This window comes from Anarrhichthys ocellatus, unplaced genomic scaffold (assembly GCF_004355925.1).
Source record: "Anarrhichthys ocellatus isolate YVR2014 unplaced genomic scaffold, GSC_Weel_1.0 scaffold13, whole genome shotgun sequence".
Taxonomy (NCBI): domain Eukaryota; kingdom Metazoa; phylum Chordata; class Actinopteri; order Perciformes; family Anarhichadidae; genus Anarrhichthys; species Anarrhichthys ocellatus.
The window spans coordinates 8,768,866-8,780,138 of record NW_022280043.1 but is presented as its reverse complement, the minus strand read 5'-3'; positions in this window follow the sequence as shown (position 1 = coordinate 8,780,138).

The following is an 11,273-nucleotide window of genomic DNA, read 5'->3' as shown; positions in this document are numbered from 1 at the left end:
TGTTTTGTCATCTTTACATTTCCCATGATGCAACTGGTTCTACTGTTAATACTGTTTATCAAGCATACTCATATCACACTGTTCACACTGTATACATATATAAGTAAATCCATATCTACCCTGTAGAGTTTGTCCTATATATCACGCACAGTACACATAGGCATTACTTTGCACTTTACTGCTGTTTGCACTTCTAGTTGGGAGCTAAACTGTGTTTTGTTGCCTCTGTTCTTATATTCTTATGAAGTTGAATAAAACCAAATTTTTTAATCAAAGTTTTTGATCTTCCACAGGGCCCTGCATGTATTATCCAAGTACTAAACAGCATTTTTATTTGGCATTTTAATGTGCATGTATAATATGCTGCTATATTAGCCAAAATGGCCTGACCCTAAATTAGTCCCGATAAATAAATAATAGGGTCGAGAGCTTCAATGTTGGCCAGAGCTCAGCAAACGCATGCTGTATTCAGCATGCAGTGTTCTTGAATTGGAGAGTAGCTGAGATTTATAGGGACATGAGGCACAGACACGCGTATATTTTCTGTTTCTCTCTCTCTTTTACGTAATACAAACATAGGCCCATTAAAATGTTATGGCTTGGATTGTATGTATGTGTTGATGCATGCAAAATGCAGTGAAATTATCACATACGAGCCCCACTCCACCCAAGAACACACACCACTTTACACAGTCCCCTTCGCTCTCTTCAATATTTAGGGACTGCGGTTCAAGTTCTACCCCAAACCAACACCATGACATGTTTCTTTGTTTCTCTGCCCCCCGGCCCCCACCACCTTTTCCTTGTGATCGCTGACGTGCACAAACTCAACAATCGCTCACTTTTTTCTCCTCTGCCAAAACCAGTACAATTGTTATTTGTTTCTGTCGTCTTCCTTTGCTGTTGTTGATGTGGCTGCTGTGGACCAAGGACTTGAGACAATGGCTCATTCAGAAGAAGCCCCTGTGTGAGTGTATCTTCTTGTAACAGACGTAGACGATGTGGTCAAGACAAAAGAAGGGTTCCTCTGTTGCTGCAGCGGCGATTGAATACATCTGGATGACCTCTTTCAAAGGCTCTCTTCTAAACTCCAATCGTTTTTTGGTGAATCTTCTCAGAGCACGCCTTCTCAGACACAAATATAGCACCTTAATCATCTACGATAATCACCTACTTTCCCAGTCCAGATTGAGTCAGCTTTACAGTACTCCAGTCACAAACCGGTTTCTCCTACCTTTAGGCTAACGTGTCCTCCATTTTGCACCAGACTGAACGTTCCTGTCAACATTGCTGTTTTCCAAACAGACTTGTGTAGTAGATGACATCTTCTTTTGGAATCCATCAGTGGGCAGGGCTGATTACAGAGCAGTGTTTGTCTATTGTATTGTTCCCTTGGTTGCCAACACGTCTGGCTTTCCAGCGGGCATTGTTAGTGGCTGTGACTCAAATGAACACTCAACACAGCGTTGTTTTAAAAAGCATTACCGTATGTGAGCGTCACACTTTACGATGCCTGTTGTGGTTAATGGTTAAATCTAAGAGTTTGGGCTTTGTACTCGTGTTTCGTGGCTTTTTTTTTGTTTTGCTTAGTGAGATCATGTGGAGCTGAGCTGCCAGATGTGCAGCATCTCTCTTTTTGTATTTCAGAGTTGGTGAACTCTCTTTTTCTGCACCCTACTATGAGGTAGAATGTAGCCTATAATGTAGGTATTTAACGCTGACATATTCATTATGAAGAAGCTAGCTTTGAGTCTTTATTCCCTCCTCATTCACTTGTTTCTGAGTCTGAATATCTTGCACTGACTTCTTTTTCCTTCAGGAATTCTTAATATCTCCCTGATTTTTTATATGCAGATCCTTATCCCTACTCTGTAATGTCCAGCCCAGCCCATGACTGCATGCTCCCACCCTTCTTCACTCTAAACACACAGGGCTTTGTGGTTTTGGTTTTGGTCCAGAATGCAACTCTGTGGCCAGCCGCTACTTAGGAAGGCTGAATGAAATGGGAGCTCAGTTTCCCTTTCCTCACAGTAGCACCTATAACGTGTCAGACAGACAGACACACGTCTGCAAACTGTGGCTCACACTCAACCATGGGAAACTCTTTGTAAAATACACCGAGCAAGAGTCTGGTCCAGAGTTATCAGGTCAACCGAGGAAGAGGCTCGGTGGGGCCTTCCCCCAGAATGACGGTTCAGAGGTGGGCTAGAGCTCCACAGAGCCTCAGGGGTGGGTACTGGGAGACCGCTCCAGCGCTCTAATGCAATATTCAAATCCAGCCTGTGTCTGATGCAGCAGCGTGCCCCGCTGCTGTAAAGCTGTCCTGTCTCATCACCGTCCATGCTGAGTCATGCTCCCCACACCCCCGCTGCCCCCACAGCCTCTTGACATTCTCTGTGGCGCTCGAGGGCCGCGGGGGTGAACACACATGCGGGAACACGGGCAACACACACGCATGGACGCATGTGCTTTAAGACGAACGTAGGCCAGCAAGCATGCCCTTCATGCACCTACACACATGCGTGCAGACACATGAACACATACTGTGTGCTTCAAGCTGAACTCTTTAATTATAACAACATAAATTAGTGTAAACACACATAGCCTGTATGACCCACTTTGATGTGCAATTATGGATTAATATACATTGTATATGGTCCCCATTGCAGTATAGTTACAATGCACGTCATGCACAACTCCCACCTGTAGAGTCTTTTTGCTAGTGGTGGAGAGTAACTAAGTATTTACTCAAGCGCTGTACTTAAGTACAGTTTTGAGGTTCTCCTTGTACTTTACTTCCATTTTATTTACTGTAAACTGAAACTTTACACTATTCAAAGAGAAATATTGTTCTTATTACACCCCTATATTTATCTGACAGCTTATCAAGATTTTACAAACAATAAATATGACACATTGAATAAAAATCAAGATATAAAGTTAGTTTAAACAGCTCCACCTCGGCCAGTACAGTGTTAAAGTTAGAGCTGTAGGTTTGTCCACTACAGAGCGCTGACGATTAAGATTATTTTTCCACAACTGTAAAAAGGTTTATGATGATGTTTAAGTATCATCTGCCCTTATATGTATATATATATATACGTATATATATATATATATACAGTATATATATATATATATATATATATACTGTATATATATATATATCGGCTTTTGTGCGATGAAATCACCATGACTGCTGTTTACTGAGTTACAGTGCATCGGGTTTTCAGAGCTCTCCTCCTTGCAGCCTTCTCATCTGAAATGAGTATGCGTTAATGCTCTGGGGCTACTCCCACAGAATTACTGCTCAGGAAGCATAATTCAGATGTACAGTATGGTGGACGGAGATTCGGCGAGAGCCAGGAAGGATGTGGCCTCCCCTGCGCTGTGCTGGCTCGCTCTTCCTGCCACTATACCCTATACTGTACGTTCACAGGCAAGGTTACGCTTCACATTCTCTCTCACTCATAAAACAAGTCATTGCATTGTAACAGCGAGTCTATAAACCAGTCGATGGCATGCTCCAATAGGTCCCATAGGTCACTTCAGTACAAACGTGCCGTCTCCCAGAAATAGTGCCCTGCATATTTTATGAGGACTTTTATTTTTGTCTTTCCTGAGCTGAAAATGGGGTGAAGACAGAGTCATGTGGTTCTTTCTCTGCGACGGGCTGCTCCCTTTATAGACTCGATGGTCAGCATATCTTTCTCATGTGGTTTCACTACGAGGCACACTGGAAGTGAACGCTGGAATTGACTCGTCACCCTGAGCTGATGCAGTGGCAGCAGTTATGGGACTAAAACTGAGAACTGCTGGACTGATTAAAGAGGTTGACAGAGCGTGGTGACATATTTAGCAAAGAAAATGACAGTTTACTTAAGCGGAGCAGTGTTTAGAGAGAAACGCACGGCATTGTGACACATGTGACAGTTTTTGCGTGGGTAAGACACACAGTTCTCATCACTATGGAAATAACAGCTTCCCTGCCCAATCAGAAAGCATCTTGTGTTGGAAAGGAGGAAAACAAAACACGGCTGGGAACAGACTGAAGCAAAGGCATGACGCTACTGTTCAAAGGAATACCTCAGCCCCAAAATGACTATTTGTATATCAGTTACCCACCTCGTGTTACTTTGAATTCAAGAAGAAAGCTTTGTTTTTCTTGCATCCCTCCACGGTGAACGGAGAATCCGAAAACTGAAGTTGAAGTTAACGGGGGCCGTGTTTAACGAAAGCAAAACTATGTCAAAACATCTGTTTACAAACTCTCACACATCAATTTTCGCTTAAACCTTAAAATACTTCCATATAAACAGATTGACGCTTACGCAGGAGCACAACATGTTCGGACTTGCATGGACAAGTGGCTTGTTTTAGCCTGTTTTAGCCTGTTTAAGCCTGTTTTAGCCTGTTTTAGCCTGTTTTGGCAACCTTACAGAGCTTCTTCCTGATTAGTCATTAAAGGAATAAAAATCTAAATAATAACACAACATCGCACATTGCATCCTTTAACATATTTTGCATAATGTGTGCATGTGGGTATTTTCCCAAGTGGACAAAGTACAACTGGGGTGTGATTGTTTACACACCTTAAAAAATCTGTTTGACAAATCATTTAATACTCCTAAGAAAGTTTCATAGTGCATTCTTTTTTCAAATAACCAATTATAGCTAATAAAAAAACATACTGTAATTAGATAAACTAAAATATATATACCCATATAACCCAATAGAGTACACAGCCTTTCTGCATCCATAAGCTAAATATAGCGAAATATATTTTGTTTCTGAATTGAGAGCTACCACATTATAACATCCGACTATTAGTGTCTTTATTCAGTTTCACTCCTCACAAACTCCCTCAAACAGTCAGCTCTGTGTGTGGACATAATTGTACAGTGAAAACAAGTGCAGAGACCAAATGACGGGTTATTCCGTTTAATAATACACGGAAGAGGAATGTCTTGTGGTGGTAAATTATACATGAAAACTGTGGTGGTGAAGTACAGAGCCGCCATGTCAAGGTACATGCTGGAACATCTCCTCCTGGCTGGCTGCACCTCGCCGAGAGGATGATTTGTGTTCACGCTGGTGCATTGTGAGAGGTTGAGTCAGAACACTGTTAAAAAGCCAACAGCTTTTGCAAGTGGCGTAATGTTTGTGTGTGTGTGTGTTTGGATCTGTGAAGTGTGAGGACAGATAACGCCCGGTATGTGCATGTGTTTGGATAAGAGAATTTATGCTCCTTTTACGCTGTATGTTCATATTTCTCAGCCTGTAGACGTACTGATATACGGCTCATATCCCAGCTGGCCTTGGCTGGTGCAGCCTGAGGTAAGCCAATCACTGTCTCCCTCTCATCCTCGGCCTTGTGGTTGAAGTCATAACTCTAGCAAATGTTCTCCAACAAACATCACTTGGGGATTAATAGGGCCCTCTACAGGTTAAGTAATAAACTGAGAGATTGTGGCGTAACACAAAGTTGCTGAGTGAAGTAATTAGTGACCTCTGAGACATCCAGTGTGCTCTAAATTTTGCAGATAGTTAAAATATTCATTGGCAACATGTGAGATATACCTCTCAAGTGCTCAATCTCTGCTGAATACAATGTCATGTGTGTATACAGTGGAATACCTCCGAGCAAATTGTAACGCCTGCTTTGAAGTTGAAAGTGTCCCCTCCCTTCACCCCCGTCTCCTCTATTCTGGGTGGTGCCAGATGTGACCTGGGCAGAATCGCTGAGCGAGCGCACCTTTCATGGTAATGAGGTAAGAGTTATGGTTCGCCCCGGTGCCAAAAGGTCTGCCTGGAACACAAAGAGAACACCTTGGCAACCTCGACCTGACAGCACAGAGCAGAGTCTGGCTCAGCTGCACTTAACGCACTTTTATTAAAGCAGTGTGTGAGGGAAAACAACATGTGATGTTACATTTTGGGATAAGGCCTCACGGCTCCCATCTGAATTTGATTTACGTCGCTCAGATATTATGTGCATCTTTGCTCAGGGATTTAAGCGTGTCCTCGCTCAAGGAGCTGAAGTCATTTCTTTATTGAACCACAACGATAGACAATAAAGGCTTTTTCATACAGTGGCGTATTTGGTTCTGTTTCCTGCCTAAGACTGTCTCTGGACCCTGTTGACAGGCATACTTGTGAGTTCAAACTCAGTTGCAACATAATCTTCTGAATCCAAAACCTCATTATGACAATTTCCCAGGTTTTTTTTCTTTACTTTTTAACCTACATGTTTCCTTAGTGAATATGTAAACAGAGTATGTTGTGTCATTTTATATTTCCAGACGGATGGCACCACCTTCAGGCAGATAGTTGTACGTGCACATGTTTCAACAATTGCAAGCAATGACATGTGGTTGACTTTGGGAGGTGGTGCTGCATCATCGTGAGACAGCTTGAGTGAGTCAGAGTTTTCCTTCAGGTAAAAATATCTTCTGCATTCAGGTAGGTGGCACTAGTAGGAGAAAGCAGGGGGGGGGGGATTTTATATCTAATAAGTGAATGTCATGCTGCAGTGGCGAGACTGTGGGTGTCACAAATTAAGCAGAGAAATGTCTTGACATCAACCACATTAATTTGGTTGGTTTTGTAACTTCCTTATCTGATTGCTAAATTTCTTTATTTCTCATCAACTGTTTTCCTCATCCGGCAATTTCAAAATGCATGTCTCCACCTTTGGTCTTGCAGTTTGAGCCGAGCACAGAAAGAAACTTTGATTAAAGAGAAGAATCAGGGCAAAACGACCCAGCCCACATTTCATAGTGACACAAAGAGCAGCATTCTCCACCAATTTAGCATTGCACTCACAATGAGACGGCCAAAACCAACGATATTTCTAATTACACACGTCCTTCTTCCCTGTCAAAACCTGGCACTTACATTACCCACAATGCACTTACATTACCCACAATGCAGCTTGTTGTAATGGCCTCAAGCCGCAAACCTCAAGCACAGATGAGGAGCTCAGAGGTCTGGTTAACTCACTTCTTCCTACCTCCACACGCCCAAATTGTTTTCATTTTCAAACGGTAATAGTACGTGTATGTGTGAAATCGTTAAAGTTCCCATATATGACTCATATGACATTCTGCACAATGTATATATATATATATATATTTCCAAATAATTTAACATATTCTCTCTTGCAAGTAAGATATTTGACTGCACTGTTCTGCACACACACATTTCAGGTGAAGAAAAGACCTCCTCCTGTCGTGTCATTTCTCCGTGCTCTAATTAATGACAACTCTTGCTAATTTGATAATGATTGCCTACAGCATGCTGTCAGCTACACTGAGTGCGTTTCACGGGTCATGTCGATTCTGAGCGGCCACCAGATTACACCAGAGACATTATGTGGATCTGACCCTTAGCGTGCCATGACCACATGGCCATAATTATGAAAATATCCCTTTGCCTAAGATGATGGAAATTATACCCTAGAGACACCAGTGGTCTGCGGGAGCTATTGTGTACGTACTAAGCATGATGTGATCTGACATTGGTTAGAGCAATGATATTTGCAATGGCTGAGAGGAAATGGGGGTTGAAGAGGTTTGCAGTGATATGATGAGAGAGAGATGCATTCTTAGAAATAAAGGTGTTGGAGATATTTATTTGATGTTAGTATTTAGTTATTTAATTCAGGTAGTATTGTTTAATAATTCTTGCCTTATTTAGGTTCGATTTTTTGATGTATTAAGATAGCTTTTTCTTTTGATAGCTATATTTTATTGCTTTGTTTGTTTATGAATTGGGTAACACTGTGGCCACCTGCAGTTATATATAGGACTAGGCAGGTACAGGACCAGCATGCACTGGGGTGGGCCTCTGTTTTTTTTTACCAGAACAGGAAGGGCAGCAATAGGAGTTCCTTTGTTCTTTCGTTTGTTTGTTTGCTTGTTTTGTTTTGTTAAATAAATCATGAGAAACACGGATTGTTTTTGATTTTTCGAACAAATGGCCACTACAAAAGGTGCTAACTAGAACCGAGTTCTTCAGTTTGTTTTTTTAAAGGTTCCACCTGGAATCTTTTCAGGGGGTTCTACCTATAGCCCAATATGAAAGGCTACAACTAAAACCACCCGAGAAAAGTTCCACTCAGAATCTTCTGTGAAGGTTCTATCCAGAACGTATACACTTTCCAAGAGTGCTAATGTAAACCCACCCAGGGATTTTACCGAAAACCCTTTCATATTCCATGGGTTCCATCTAGAACGCACCCAGGAGGTTCAACTGAGGATCCTTTTGTTTTCCAAGATCTTCATCTAAGTCATTTAAAGGCCAAGGTTGATGTGGTGCAGCTCAACCCTCGATAGTCGCAAAAATAATCGTTTTTTTGTTCACAAGCAAAGGGCTCTGTGGAACTCTTATTTCTAAGAGTGGACATTATTCAGATGCTAAGTCAGAAGTGACTGTTTGCCCAGCGAATCCTTAAATAACCACCTGTAACAGAGGGAGCTCAGAGTGCGTTTAAAACCGTCAAAATATTTTGCATCGGTCCCTGCTAACAGACATGCTGTCAGAGCTCGTCATCATTTACAGAGCTTAGGTGGCCTCATGTCACCATCTGATTTTTTTTTCACAAGTTTCATCCCAGATTCCTGCTGGGTCATCATCCGCCAGGAGCTGACAGCACGGGATCCTGCAGCCAGCCTCTAATGTTAAGCTGATACACGCAGCCAGGGACAAGTCATTCTGAGCAGGGGAATGAAAAAGCAGTTTACACATAAACTGTAAATTTGGTGTATGATTTATTCATTTAATCTGACCTTTGGTAATCAGCATGTGTATGTAAAGCAGGATTTAAGGTCCCATTTAGTCTGATATTACCTGTTCATGTCGTGTTTATCTGAATAAATGGGATTCTGCACACTCTACAGGGGGTTAATATTAGAGTCACTTTTTCAAAATGAAACAAACATCACGACAAAGAAAAACGCAAAGCTCGTTATTTGCCTTGTTTTATAATCCAGTGGAAATAGTAAAAATTACAGCCAGCTTTTTTTTTGTTTTTCCTTTTTAATGCTGCCTGGCAATAATTGACTTGTTTTGTTCCACAGTGCATGGTTTGTGGCAGAAGACACAGTGACTAACTCCATGAAGATAAAGGCAGAAAATAGAAACTTCAAAGTGTATATACGACCCGTTTTGGGGTCAGGGTGAGCTGGTGGAGTTTTGTGATCTGAAATTTTGTAATTGCACAGTTCAGACTTCTATCACTGAGACTAGACTTTCTTTAGCTTCAGGAATACGAAAGAACGCCTCCCAAAACAAAAACAAATAAGCCTTGGACTGCAGGCTTGGGCACTAGGGTTCAATAAAAATATGTTTGCGTGATCTCGGATGGATAGCAGGCTTTCAACACGCAACTCCATTTTCTACAAGGCCGAGGATTTTTTAGTAGAGTACAATTCATCTTTGATCAAATCTGAATTTCTGGCTTCAGCTGTAGGGTGCAGAGTTGACTACAGCATTGAACTCCATGTGGCCTTGAAGCACGTATTCTATTTTGCTATAAGTAGTCTCGGCCAGGCGTGTGTTCAGTTCTGTTCTCCCGAGTAGTTTCCCTGTATCCACTAACCACAGCACCATGCCTCCTATTATTTTCTCCAAAGGTTTTGGGGATGTTTGGAATCATGTTGTACAAATCTGGGTTATTGCAGCGAAGCTCTTGGCATCACAACTTCACAACAACAGAGCTGAAGGAGGGTGGGTAAGTTGTGCATGTATGTGTTCCAACATGGACTTTACTGAGGTTACCTGTGGGGTTCATCGACAAACTGTTAAGTAAAGTCATGCTTGGTATGGTTTAAATGTTCTGTTGCAAAGTTACTGGTGTGATAGCGACAAGATCAGCAGTAAGCCGGCTTCTAAATCGACTGAAGAGGAAGCAGAAATAGATGTTCTGCATGCTCGTGTGAGAGAATAGAACAGACTTTCGACATTCATTTTTATGAAAAAGCACAATAAACACACGCTAGAACAAACACAACAGCATAATAAACGAGAGAGATATCCTGATAAGGATCATAATAACCAACATTCCCCCCGTCTTACAAATGACATGTACAAGTACAAATAAAGAGTACTGCTGATCGTGCAGATGTGAAGGCGTGATGAATCGATAGAAGGACATGCACTGAACCCTGAGGAGGCATGCTCTAACTATAACCATGCATATAGCCACCAGTTCAGCAGGCTCAGCTCCCCTCACCTTCTTCCTGTGGGTCAGCAAAATGGCTATAACCTAGCAGGAAGTGTTGAAGTGTATATTCGGGTTTCATTTGCTGAGTACACAGGAACGAGAACCAAAGGTCAAAGACACTTTAACACAGCGGTCAGTCAAAAGTGAAATGAAAAGATTAAGTCACATAAAAAGAAGCGGCTGGTGGCAGCCAGAATCCACAATACCAGGACCCTGAATCTGAATCTAAGAAGACCTGAGAAAATCACAGGTATTTAATCATTAGGGGGAATACTTTCTTTCTTTTAGTGTTTAATTTTCAGTGAAGTTGCAGCTTGACCGCTTAAGATATCTTGCATTATTTCCTGTTGTTATTATATAAAACCATAAAGTATGTCATGTTCTTGTATACTAATGGGAATACCAGTATATTACATACATTTAATATGTCAAATGAAACAGGACTTGTCTATCAGAGGAGGACCGTGTCTGTCTGCATCCACCACAGGAGATAGTGGTGACTACAGATCAGCGGTCTTTCTGTGATGACGATGCCTTATCTTACTGTGGCGGTAACTATTAGGCCCCAACAGATTATAAGAGGCTGTAAAACATAAAACAACCTTTCAGCCATAAAGAGTGATAAAGACATAGATAGAGACAGAAAAACAGCACAGACAGTTTGTCGCCTGAACTCTATGACGGTGTTTTAAATGTATGTGTGGTGTGCAGGACACTGTTATCAACACCGACCATACCTTATTAATGTCTCCCCTCAAGATCATTGTGAGAGACTAGACATGACCTAATTCATATGTGCTCAGAAGTTTTGCCTCAGAGCAATTAGTGACTTTATAGTTTTGCCTTCACTGGCCAGTCTCTTCTCTAAAAGTCCAGAAAGCTGCTATTTGAGCACAAAACTATAATCAATGTGTCTCTTCGTGGTCCTAATTGTTGGGGCAGAATACATAAGTGCAAAACACTTCTCAACAGTTATTACTGTAATTTCATGTTAGATCACACTAGAGACAAATGGGTTGTTTGGATTCATAAAAATCAGAATTAGCTA